Source organism: Fukomys damarensis, unplaced genomic scaffold, assembly GCF_012274545.1.
Source record: "Fukomys damarensis isolate Sample0158 unplaced genomic scaffold, DMR_v1.0_HiC HiC_scaffold_36, whole genome shotgun sequence".
NCBI lineage: Eukaryota > Metazoa > Chordata > Mammalia > Rodentia > Bathyergidae > Fukomys > Fukomys damarensis.
In genome coordinates this window covers 40,380,883-40,391,489 of record NW_022900948.1, presented here as the reverse complement: position 1 = coordinate 40,391,489, position 10,607 = coordinate 40,380,883, and the positions used below count along the sequence as shown (strand labels likewise).

The window sequence follows — 10,607 nt, the reverse complement described above, 5'->3', positions numbered from 1 at the left end:
TTTTTTTTTTTTTTTTTTTTTTTTTTTTTTTACTTTTTTTGACATTGTTTATTTTTAGATGTAAGAACAGTAGGAAAGGAGAGGAGGAAAACATAGTTTTATTCAGGTTGGAAAGAGCAATTTTGTTATATATATATATTTTTACACCATATCTAGGTTATATTTGGTTTTATATATTAGAATATTGAGGGAGGTCCAAGAAGACCAGGAATGCAAATGTAATTGAATATAGAGCTTGTTGTCACAGTTTTGTACATTGCTTTACTTGTCTCTTTTATTTTGTCTTTCTCTTTTTAGGTTAATATTCCTGTTGAATAAAGTAGTAGGCAGTTTTTTTATTAGAGTAGAATATGTCCTGGGAAGACTGGCAGCTTAGATCATGTGTGCTTTTGTCAAAATGTGTTTTTGATTATATATTCTTATGTGTGATGGGTAAATAATTTTGTACCATTTTGTTGTATTTAAGAGGTTTAATCTATCATACATTAGGTAAAATACTAAGGGTAAACAGATTTCATTTCTGAAAGTTTACATAGTAGTGAATGATAGTAAAGATAGTTATTTTCATTTATAGTTTATTTGTAGATGAAATACATTCTTTTTTCTTTTCTTTTCTTTCTTTTTTTGTACCAGGGATGGAGCTTGGTACCTTGCGCTTGGGAGGCAGGCAGCGGAACCACTGAGCTGAATCCCTGGCCCCTATTTTTTTTAAGATAAATTAACTGTCTTAAAAATAAACTCTGACAGTACATTTTTAAACCTGGGGGTGTACGATATAATATAAAACTTAGAAGAAAAAGAATGCATTTTGGGCCAGGGATTTAGCTCAGTGGTTCCACTGCCTACCTCCCAAGCACAAGATCCTGAGTTCGATCCCAGTACCAAAAAAGAAATGTTTCCGGTTTCAAAGGAAATACAAGATTATCAGATGACTCTTCTGTCCACCCTATCTATAGCTGCCCTCTCTATTTATTTAGTTTTGTTTATAATGCTCATAGTTTTTTCAGGTTATTATTTTTTTAAGAATCAATACAGTGATGGGTGAAGAATGCAAGAATGGGGTGGGGGATTTAGCTCAGTGGTGCTGTTGCCTGCTTTCCAAGCTCAAGGTTCTGATTTGATCCATGGTATCCAAAAAAAAAAAAAAAAGGGAAAAAAGCAAGAATTCAGATATTCTGTACAGTAAAATGAAATGCCTCCACAAGGAGAACCATGTTTGTCACTGTGCCTCTGCCACTGTAGCTAGTGTCTTGCTCATTATAAATATTTTGTAAATTCTGGTTAAATGGGTTCTCTCTCTCTTTTTTTTTTTTTTGGTACTGGGGATTGAACTCAGGTCCTTGTGCTTGCAAGGCAGGCCACTGAACCACTGAGCTAAATCCCCGGCCCTAAATGGGTTCTCTTGATATTGTTCTTATGTCTCACACTCTGCTGCTCTGATCAGTTTTGCTTTGTAGATTAATTTCTTTTTCTTTTTATTGAGTTTATTGGTACAATCCAGGTATACAGTACAGTTACATTCATTATTGGGATCCTGTACCTTTACATAACAGGTCTTGATTCTCATTTTTTCCCCCTGTCCCTGACCTCCCTTCACCCCCTCTCCCCTCCCCATTTACAAACACTTTTCTCATATTTTTTCCCTCTCCCTTATTACTTTTCCCCCACCCTTCCCACTTTCTGTACACCTTTAGCCCTTTACTTACTATTTCACATTATTAATTATCTCATTAGGATACTGTGTACTATTATAGTTTTTCACACCAGAAAAACTTTTCGGTATTTCAGTTAAAGAAATCTCTGTATGAACATTAAGAATAGGGAATCCTAAAATAAAACTATAAAGGAAAGTAAAAGAGAAAAGGCGATGATGTAAGATTAAAATAATCCTTAATTCTGAAGATGAAAATGGTCCCTTAACATATTTAAATTGCTTCTTGTTCTTGTAGTCTTATCTTATTCTTTTTTTTATTATTTAGAGAATACTTTATTAGTTTCTGTAATCAAACCCATGTAGATATGACCTTACATATTTAATACAGTGCGTTACCCCTGTACAAATGGAAAAAAATAAAATAAAATAAAAAAATTAACATTTCTAGACCAATATGGCTGTCCATTTCTGGACAATGCCAACTCAACACAGTAAATTGGGAAACTTTTTCCAGAGTTGACAGCACCATTAAAATTTCCAAAAATTCAAATTATATATGTATGTGTGTGTGTGTGTGTGTGTGTGTATTTATATTTATATAAAAAAAACAATAGCAGTACGTTATGCATCAATATCAGCAACAGCTTTTCCAGGTTCTGCAGTCATTTGAACAAAATTATAGACATTCAGCACATTGCATTAAAAAAACAAATAAAAAAACAAAGAAAAGAATAATATCCAGAAAACAGCAAAGCTCTGTTGCTGTTGTGGTACCTGGCACCATTTTTTTATTAGCATCTTAATCATCATGTAGATTAATTTTATATATTTCTTCAGAACTGTTTTTTACAGTTATAATTCAAAAAGTTTGCTTGGAGGCCTAGATTTTGAGTCTTTTGTTTTCCTAGAATGTTTAAAACCTTATTGTTCTTTGGTACCAGGGATTGAACTCTGGCCCTCGAACTTTCAAGATAGGTGGTGAAACCAATGAGCTAAATCCCCAGCTGTAAAACCTTTTATATTTGCATACTTGTTTTCTTTTATTCTTCATTATAATACAGGCATATTTAGTCAACATGAAACTGGCATTGAGTGTGTACCACATTCTGTGTTGGGTACAGGAAATTAAAAAACTAAGAGTCTCTGAAATTATAAAAAAAGCCCAAAGGCAGCCTTCCACTCACAGATGGCCTGGTTTTGCATATGCACTTAACTCTGTGTGCCTCTTGAATTGAAAGCAAATACAAAGTTAAAGGAATGATAGACTTCAAGAGTAGGAAAGTACAGTACTTAAAAGCTTTCATGAAAATCACTTGTGTAATTTTTGGCACCTGGGCTCTAAAACTCAAAGTATGAGTGTAGTTAGAACAGCTCATACTCCTCCTTCTTGCTCTCCCCGCTCCCCATCATCCTCTCTCCTCTTTCTCCAGCTTTATAGAGCTTTATTTAAACACAGTAAGTTTTAGCCATTCAAAGTTTATAATTAAACAATTTAGGATTTTTTTACTGTTGCTTTTGATTTTTTAGATATGTTTTTGCAGTATTTGGGTTTGTACCCAGTGCCTTTGCACTGAGCTATACATCCCCAGCCATTTAATTGTTTCTTTGTTTTTTTAAACTTTGAGACAGGTCTTACTAAGTTGCCTAGGTGTGATTCAAATTTGTGATTCAAGCTGCCTCAGTCTCCCTGTTGCTGAGATTATAGGCATGTGCCAGTGCATCTAGAACAGTTTAGTATTTTTGTTGTTGTTGTTTTGAGGCAGGATCTCACTATATATCCCAGGCTGGCCTCAAATTTGTGGCTGTCCTGCTGCCTCTCAACCTCCTGAGTGTTGGGATTACAGGTTTGCACTGCTGCTCCTGGCTTACAATGTAGTATTTTTGTAGTTGTGCAGCTATGTCCACAATCCAACTTTATAACAGAATACATTAGAGTATCATAGTCCACAGTTTTTAAATCACTTTTAGGTACATCTGTATTCGCTGCCCACCATGTCAACAATTTATAATACCAAAAGCATCTGTTAACTAAAGGATTATATTTTAACTTCTTTTTGAAATATTGTTTTCGTTTTGCAGCTGTATTTTCCCAGCTGTGCTTGGAGCCACACTTTTTTTTTTTTTTTTTTTTGGAGTAGGAAAGGTTTATTTGGGGAACATGAATAGTCCTGAGAGACAGGAGGGTTCCTGAGTGGGTTCGCACCAAAGTCATTTCTCCGAGAATGTTTTATAGGGCAAAATTACAAGGTGGGTACAAATGGATCAAACTGTAATCAACCAATAAGATTACAAGTGCAACTGCTTCGCTTTTATTAATAAAGGGAAACACTGCGCATAGCAAAGCACATGGAGGACATCATTAACCTTGGTTTATCTATGGCTTCTAAAACAGGAACGTTTAGGGATGCGATAGGTCTGGGTGGTGTTTCAGCAACAGGTTTTTGAACATTTCTTTTGAAGCAACAATGAAGGTTTTGTAGTTGTTGTTATTGTTATCCCTGTCCTGCATCTGTGGTGATCTGAATAAAAACGGGAATCACAGTATTTGTAGAGAACATGAAATGTATTAGAAGTGGTCAGGACCAGCACTGGAGTTTAGAGAAGGGGCCGAAGTGGATTCCAGCTGGAATTGTGTCTGCATTTAAGATTGGGCCCTTTCTTTCCCTGGAGGTTCCTTTCACTGTTAGTTCTTGTCTTTTTTGCTAGCTTTCCTTTGTGTCTTCTTTCTTTCTTCAGTTTATGAAGTGAGCATTAAGATTTTTCCTTTTTTCTTCCTCTTTTTGCTTGCTGCCTGTCATTGCAGAAAAGTCCACGTAAATGTGGCTTTTATAAACACACCTGTGTGACTTGTACTCAGGTAAAGAAACAGAAGGTATAGCTTCAAAAACCTGCTTATGTTCCCTGTAGCTTGACTTTTTCACTATGAGCAGAGTCAAAACGTGTTTCAATACAGGAAAGGTTTCAGATTTTCTGTGTAATGGCTAGTTTGGGGTATAATAAATTATCTTTTTACTCTTGAAAATATATCTTTCTGCCTTACATTGAGTTATTCATCTGAGCTGTCTGAGCCTTCCATTTTCCCAGCTGTGATTATCTTAACAGAATATTTTTCTTGATTGAAAATACCTTTTCATAATATGTGCATAACAAATTAGCTCTTTTTTTCTTTCACTGTGCAAGAAAACAGTCCAGAGAGTGAGAAATGGGTGAAATGAATAGTGTTTTGCTTATAATAGCACTTGCATATAGTTGCAGTCATAATGAAGTGAGAATAATGTTAGAAAAAGCTTTGAATACTGTCAGGAAATGATCAAAAGCCCAAATGCTTGCAGGGCTCTCGTTGCCATGGTGACTAATACTGTTGAAGCAGAATGGAATACTTGGTGAGATTATATAAGGCAGCATCTTGGAAGAGTTTGAGAAATGCAGCTGTGTCTACCGGTGCTATCTGTAACTTACGGTGCTTTGCAAAAGTAGAGGCCTCCCAGTCGCTAATGATAGACTCTAGAGAAGAAAATACACAAAGCTAACACAAGCTTTGGAGGTCAAGGCTGATTTTTTTCCCTACCCTTGGAATTGTACTAAAATGAAGTGTAATGGTCTTAGACAAAAACAATTAGAGAAATTTTTTAATTAAATGTGCTTCTAACATTCAAATTGTGAAAGAAATAAGCTACAATACTTTTGTTATAAGCCTATTTTTAGGATGCTCTTGTTCTAAATATGAGGATAACCGAGAAATTAAGTTTGTTTCATTGTTCCCTTTTTCTCTTTCTCTGCTTTTTTTCCTACTCTTTTTTTTTTTTTTTTTTTTTTTTGGATACTGGAGATTGAACTTGGGACCTTGCTTTTGCGAGGCATGTGGCGGAATCACTGAGCTAAATACCCGGTCCTCTCTACTCTTTTTTTCTTCTTGTTCTTTCATCTTCTTTCTTTCATCTCTTCCTCCTTGAAAAAATGATTATCCTAGAGGCAAGTTAGTAATAAGCTATTTCAGAGATGATACCCCAAACTACCTGTTCAAGCCTAGGAAATATGCTCTCATTTTACATGGCTTACTACTCAAAAGATTTGATTTGCAGCCGGTGTGGTGGTGCACACCTGCAATCCTATCTCTCTGGGAGGCTGAGGGAGGAGGATCACAAGTTTGAACCCACCCTGGGTGGTTTAAGAAGACCCTGTCTTTAAAAAAAAGAAAGAAAAGAATTAGACTTGAATTTGAGATGGACAGCCACCAGAGTGCAGTAGACATCTTGATTGGATTTGATTGGATTGCCCCGAGAAGCATTGGCCAAAAGAAATTTAACGGGAGCCACAAATGTAGCATCAGATTTTCTAGCCATCTCAAGAAACATAAAATAGAAACAAGTGAAATTAATTTTAATAATGTATTTTATTTGAGTCAATGTGTTAGAAGAGCAAGTGCCCAGCAAGTGCAAAGCCCCAGGTTTCATCTTCAGCACCACAGGGGGAAAAAATGTATGCATATAGTCAACATAAAAAAAATTATCAAGGCATTTTGTTTTCTTTTTTTCATGGTAAGTATTGGAAAAAGTGCATATTTTACACTTATGTATATTTCATTTTAGATGAGCCACATTTTTAGTGGCTACTGGCTCAGGCATAATTCTTCTGTTTTTGTTTCTGTTCTCAAAATGGCCCACACTGCTTTCTGGTGAATCTGTCTGGGCTGTTTCTGGGTTTTCTTCCTTATTCTTCTACCACATCTCTGCATATTTCCTCCATCTCCTCCCATATAGCTGCTGATGGTATGCAAGACTTTTACCCACTAGTAATTTGTTGCCACTTACCTTTCAGGGGAGGAATTTGAGAACCACTTTATCATTTGCATTCATTTGCTAGGGCCCTTATAAAAAAGCGGAGACTGGGGGAGGCTCAAATAACAAAAATTGATTTCCTTACAATCTAAAGACTGGAAATCCAAAATCAAGATGTTGGTTTCTCCTGTGGCCTCTCTCTTTTTGGCCTTTCACACAGCTTTGTTGAAGTTCAGCATCTTAAGATATGGGGAGCAGAATTAGCTACAAGAAAAATACTAATTTAGAAAATCTAGATTGTTATTCCCTATAGAAGAAAAGAGCATTGGATTAGGAATTAGAATCTTCTAATTTGAATCATAGCTCTAAAAATTACTGGTTACAATTCCCAGTTCCCAAGCAACTTTCTTTATGTATGAATGTGTGTCTGTATTTCTCAACATATTTTCACATGTACCTTGGGGAAGCTAGATTGTTTTTTGGGGGGTACCAGGGATTGAACTCAGGACCTTGCTCTTGTAAGACAGGTGGTGGTACCATTGAGCTAAATCCCTGGCCCAGGGAAGCTTTTTTTTTTGGTACCAGGAATCGAATTCGGGTCCTTGGGCTTGCGAGGCAGGCCACCGAACTGCTGAGCTAAATCCCCAGCCCAGGGAAGCTAATTCTTAAGGATCAGAATAAGTGTAGAAAGCCAATGAAAGAGTATGAGAACAGCTGCAAGGTGGTAAGGAAGTGGCCAACAGTGAAACCATCAAGAAAGCTGATTTAAATTAAAAAGGACTCAAAAGCATCTGCTGGACTTGGACTTAAGTGCAGGTAGGCATCAGTGAGCAGATTCAGCTTAGCAAAGATGGGTGATTTATAGGAACTTGCAAGAAACTGCTTGAGTTTTGGCATCCCATCTTTACATTTGAAATATCTGAGAATCGGGTTTAATCATTGATGCCACATTTCTTACTTCCATATTCTCCTTCCTGGCTTCTATTGATAGCACTGAGGATTTTTTTAAAAAGTTTACTGTCATATTTCTACTTGCCTCTAAAGCCTTAGAAAGCAATATGATCAGCCAATTTATTTCATAGGGACCTTTGCAAAATGTGAAATATAAGGTCATTTAATTTACTGGGTAATTCACAGGGCCCTCTTTAATTTAATTCTATGGACCATTAATTTCCCATCTCTACTGACAGTAATAATGACCAAATGATATATTCAGAGTTTAAAACCAGAGTCAAGCACTGAATAAAAGAATGTGTCTAAAACTCTTTATAAAGTACCTAGTTAATTTTAGACTACAATTGTATTATAATGGTTTATATATTATTCTATATGTCTCATTGGCTGAAAGAGTAATTTAGGACTTAAACTTGAAGAAATTAAAAAAACCCTCTTTTATAAAAGAAATTACTGACTTTGTTAGCTAGTTTTTTAGACTGGAGTGGCAGATGTATTGAATTCTTTTGAATAAAATAATTCCAAAAATTTAGACAACATTGTCGAGCTGTAGATGAGATTATACTTACTTATATGTTATCACTTCCTCTTAGGAATATTGTCTTAGACTTTAGATCACCTCTTATATACTTTTTGGTTTTTATACAAAATTCTTTTCTCCGTAACACTTTTACTGGACAACTGAAAAGACATAAACATGCAATAAAACACTGGTTCTACTTTTGTGTTCTACCTTGCACAGCATGTTTTACTGAGATTTATTAAATTTGTTACTTTGTGAAATCAAAGGAACTTGCAGGCACAACGCATACTTGAAAATTTGCAAAAAGACTTTATCTTTAAAGAAGCACCCAATAAATATCAGTTGTCAAAAATTTGATGGTGCTGACAAATGCTTTTATATAATAATGCAGCTTCCCTAACAGCAGCTGCTTGGTAGGAGACCTAAAGAGTCTATCAGCAACCTCTGTTTAAAAATATTTAATTACATCTTCCCAATGCAGCCTTTCGCTAGAGACCCATGGAAACAAAAGGATGAAAACTTGCAATAAACATGGAAACTAATATCTATAGTTAAACCTACTTCTGTAATCTGAAATCAACTTCTGCTTATCATAAGGATAATGAAAGTGGTTTTAAAAAAGAAATTAGTGCCTGGGGATTTAGCTCAGTGGTGCCTCCACCTGCCTTGCAAGCACAAGATCCCAAGTTCAATTCCTGGTACCAAAAATAAAAAATAAAAATAAAAAAATAAATAAATAAAATGAAGTTACTAGCTCATTCTTGCCATGGGTGAAAATTTTAGGCAGGAGAACATGTGGTACAGAAATGCAAAGCTTTTTCAATCTTTAATTCCCCTTATAGCGATAAATCTTTCTTTGTGTGTCACATGACCTCTGAAATTTACTTGTATGAAGATGCTTATTGCAACATTTTTATAACAAGGACAAATTGGAAACAATATAAATGTCCATAAGGAAAGTATTGGTTAAGTGAGATGGTTCATTATGCACTAGTCTGTATATAGTACATATTGATATTTTACATGTGGTTAAGCAACTTGATGTTTTATTTATTTATTTATTTATTTAAGTACCAGGGATCGAACTCAGGACCTTGTGCTTGCAAGGCAGTCGGCAGCACCACTGAGTTAAATCCCCAGCCTTGATGTTAATTTTAAAAAGGCATGTTGCAGGCCAGGGGATTTAGCTCAGTGGTTCTGCCACCTGCCTCACAAGTACAAGATTTTGAGTTCGATCCCTGGTACCAAATAAATAAATAAATAAATAAATAAATAAATAAAAGGGCATATTGCAAATAATTATTTGAACTGTAGTTTGATCTGGCTTAAGTAAAATAATGGAAAAACTCATGTACATAGAAAAATCATTTATAATGGTGGCTATTCCTGAGACTCAATTAAGGAGAGCTAGATATGTAGCTCAGTGTTTTAGTGCTTGACTGGTATGTATAAGGCCCTAGATTCAATCCCAGCACTGTGGGGAGGCAAAAAGAGAACAAGATGTATTTATACTTCTTGATTTATGTGCTTTATAGTATTTTTGTTTTCCAACAGTTTTCAAAATTGTCATTTTCAGAATTGAAAAAGAAAAATGTCTCATTGTGATACTTTAAGGTGCTTGATTTCTACACAGGGAGAAATAATGTGGAACTTTTTAACTTATAAACTTATTAACTTATAAACCCAGAAGTGAGAAAAAAATGAGAGACAGGCACCTCCATCTTTCCAGAAAGAGAAAATAATTCATAACTGTCCAGTTTTTGGTCAGAGTTTTCTACATGCATGAAATTAGACATATAATTTATAAAATATAAGTCATGTTTGCTTTTGTGACTCCTAAAATATGGGTAATTTTTGTCCATATGGAAAATAAATGTGAATTGCTGCAGTTAGAAAAATATGAGCCACAAAGCTGGGTGCAATGGTATTCATTTGTAAACTTGGCACTCTGATAAGCTGAGGTAGGAGGATCAGAAGTTTAAGCTCAGCCTGGGCAACTTAGCCACTTAGTAAGACCCTGTCTCAAAATAAAAAATAAAAAAATGGGTGGAGATATAGCACAGTGCAAAGGTTCTGGGTTCAATCCGTAGTAGGGGCGGGGGAGGTGGCAGTGGGGAGGAGGACAGGAATGCGAACGGGAGGGGGAGATCTGTGATAGAATGTTTGTGAAAACAGTTCTCTTCCTTTATACCTATATGGATATCCGTACCTATATCCTATATCCATACCTACAAATAGTTGCCTGCATGTGGGTCTCTCAGCTGGACCATGAGATTTGCTGGTTGCTGGGAAAGAAGCAAACGTAATATAAAGGCTTGAAAAGAAAAAGGACAAACAGGCACCCGCTAGACATTTGAGGGAGGCTGTCAACCCCTAGCTGTCAGATTGCATGAGTAAGGAGTGGCTCAGTACAGTGTGGAAGCATACAGCTTCAACTGCTAATGCACAAAATCTTTAGCTAGTAAATGGTTTTTGATTTTAGTAACTGAGTTTCTAAGTTGTTTATTATACAGCAGAAGGTAACTAGAGCCAAGTACACTGGCACATGCTTGTAATCCCAGCTACTCTGAAGGCTGAGGCAGAAGGATCACTTGAGCTGAGGAGATTGAGGCCAGCCTGGGCAACATAGTGCGACTGTCTCCAAAAAAAAAAAAAAAAAAAAAAAAAAAACAAAAAAAACGACAAACAAAAAACAACC

At 35.8% G+C, this 10,607-nt stretch overlaps 1 protein-coding gene across 3 annotated transcripts in view; it reads left to right on the top strand.

Annotated features, from left to right (window-relative positions):
* Scai (suppressor of cancer cell invasion) overlaps positions 1 to 10,607 on the top strand; it is a 152,127-nt gene that overhangs the window by 70,406 nt on the left and 71,114 nt on the right. The window lies entirely within an intron of this gene.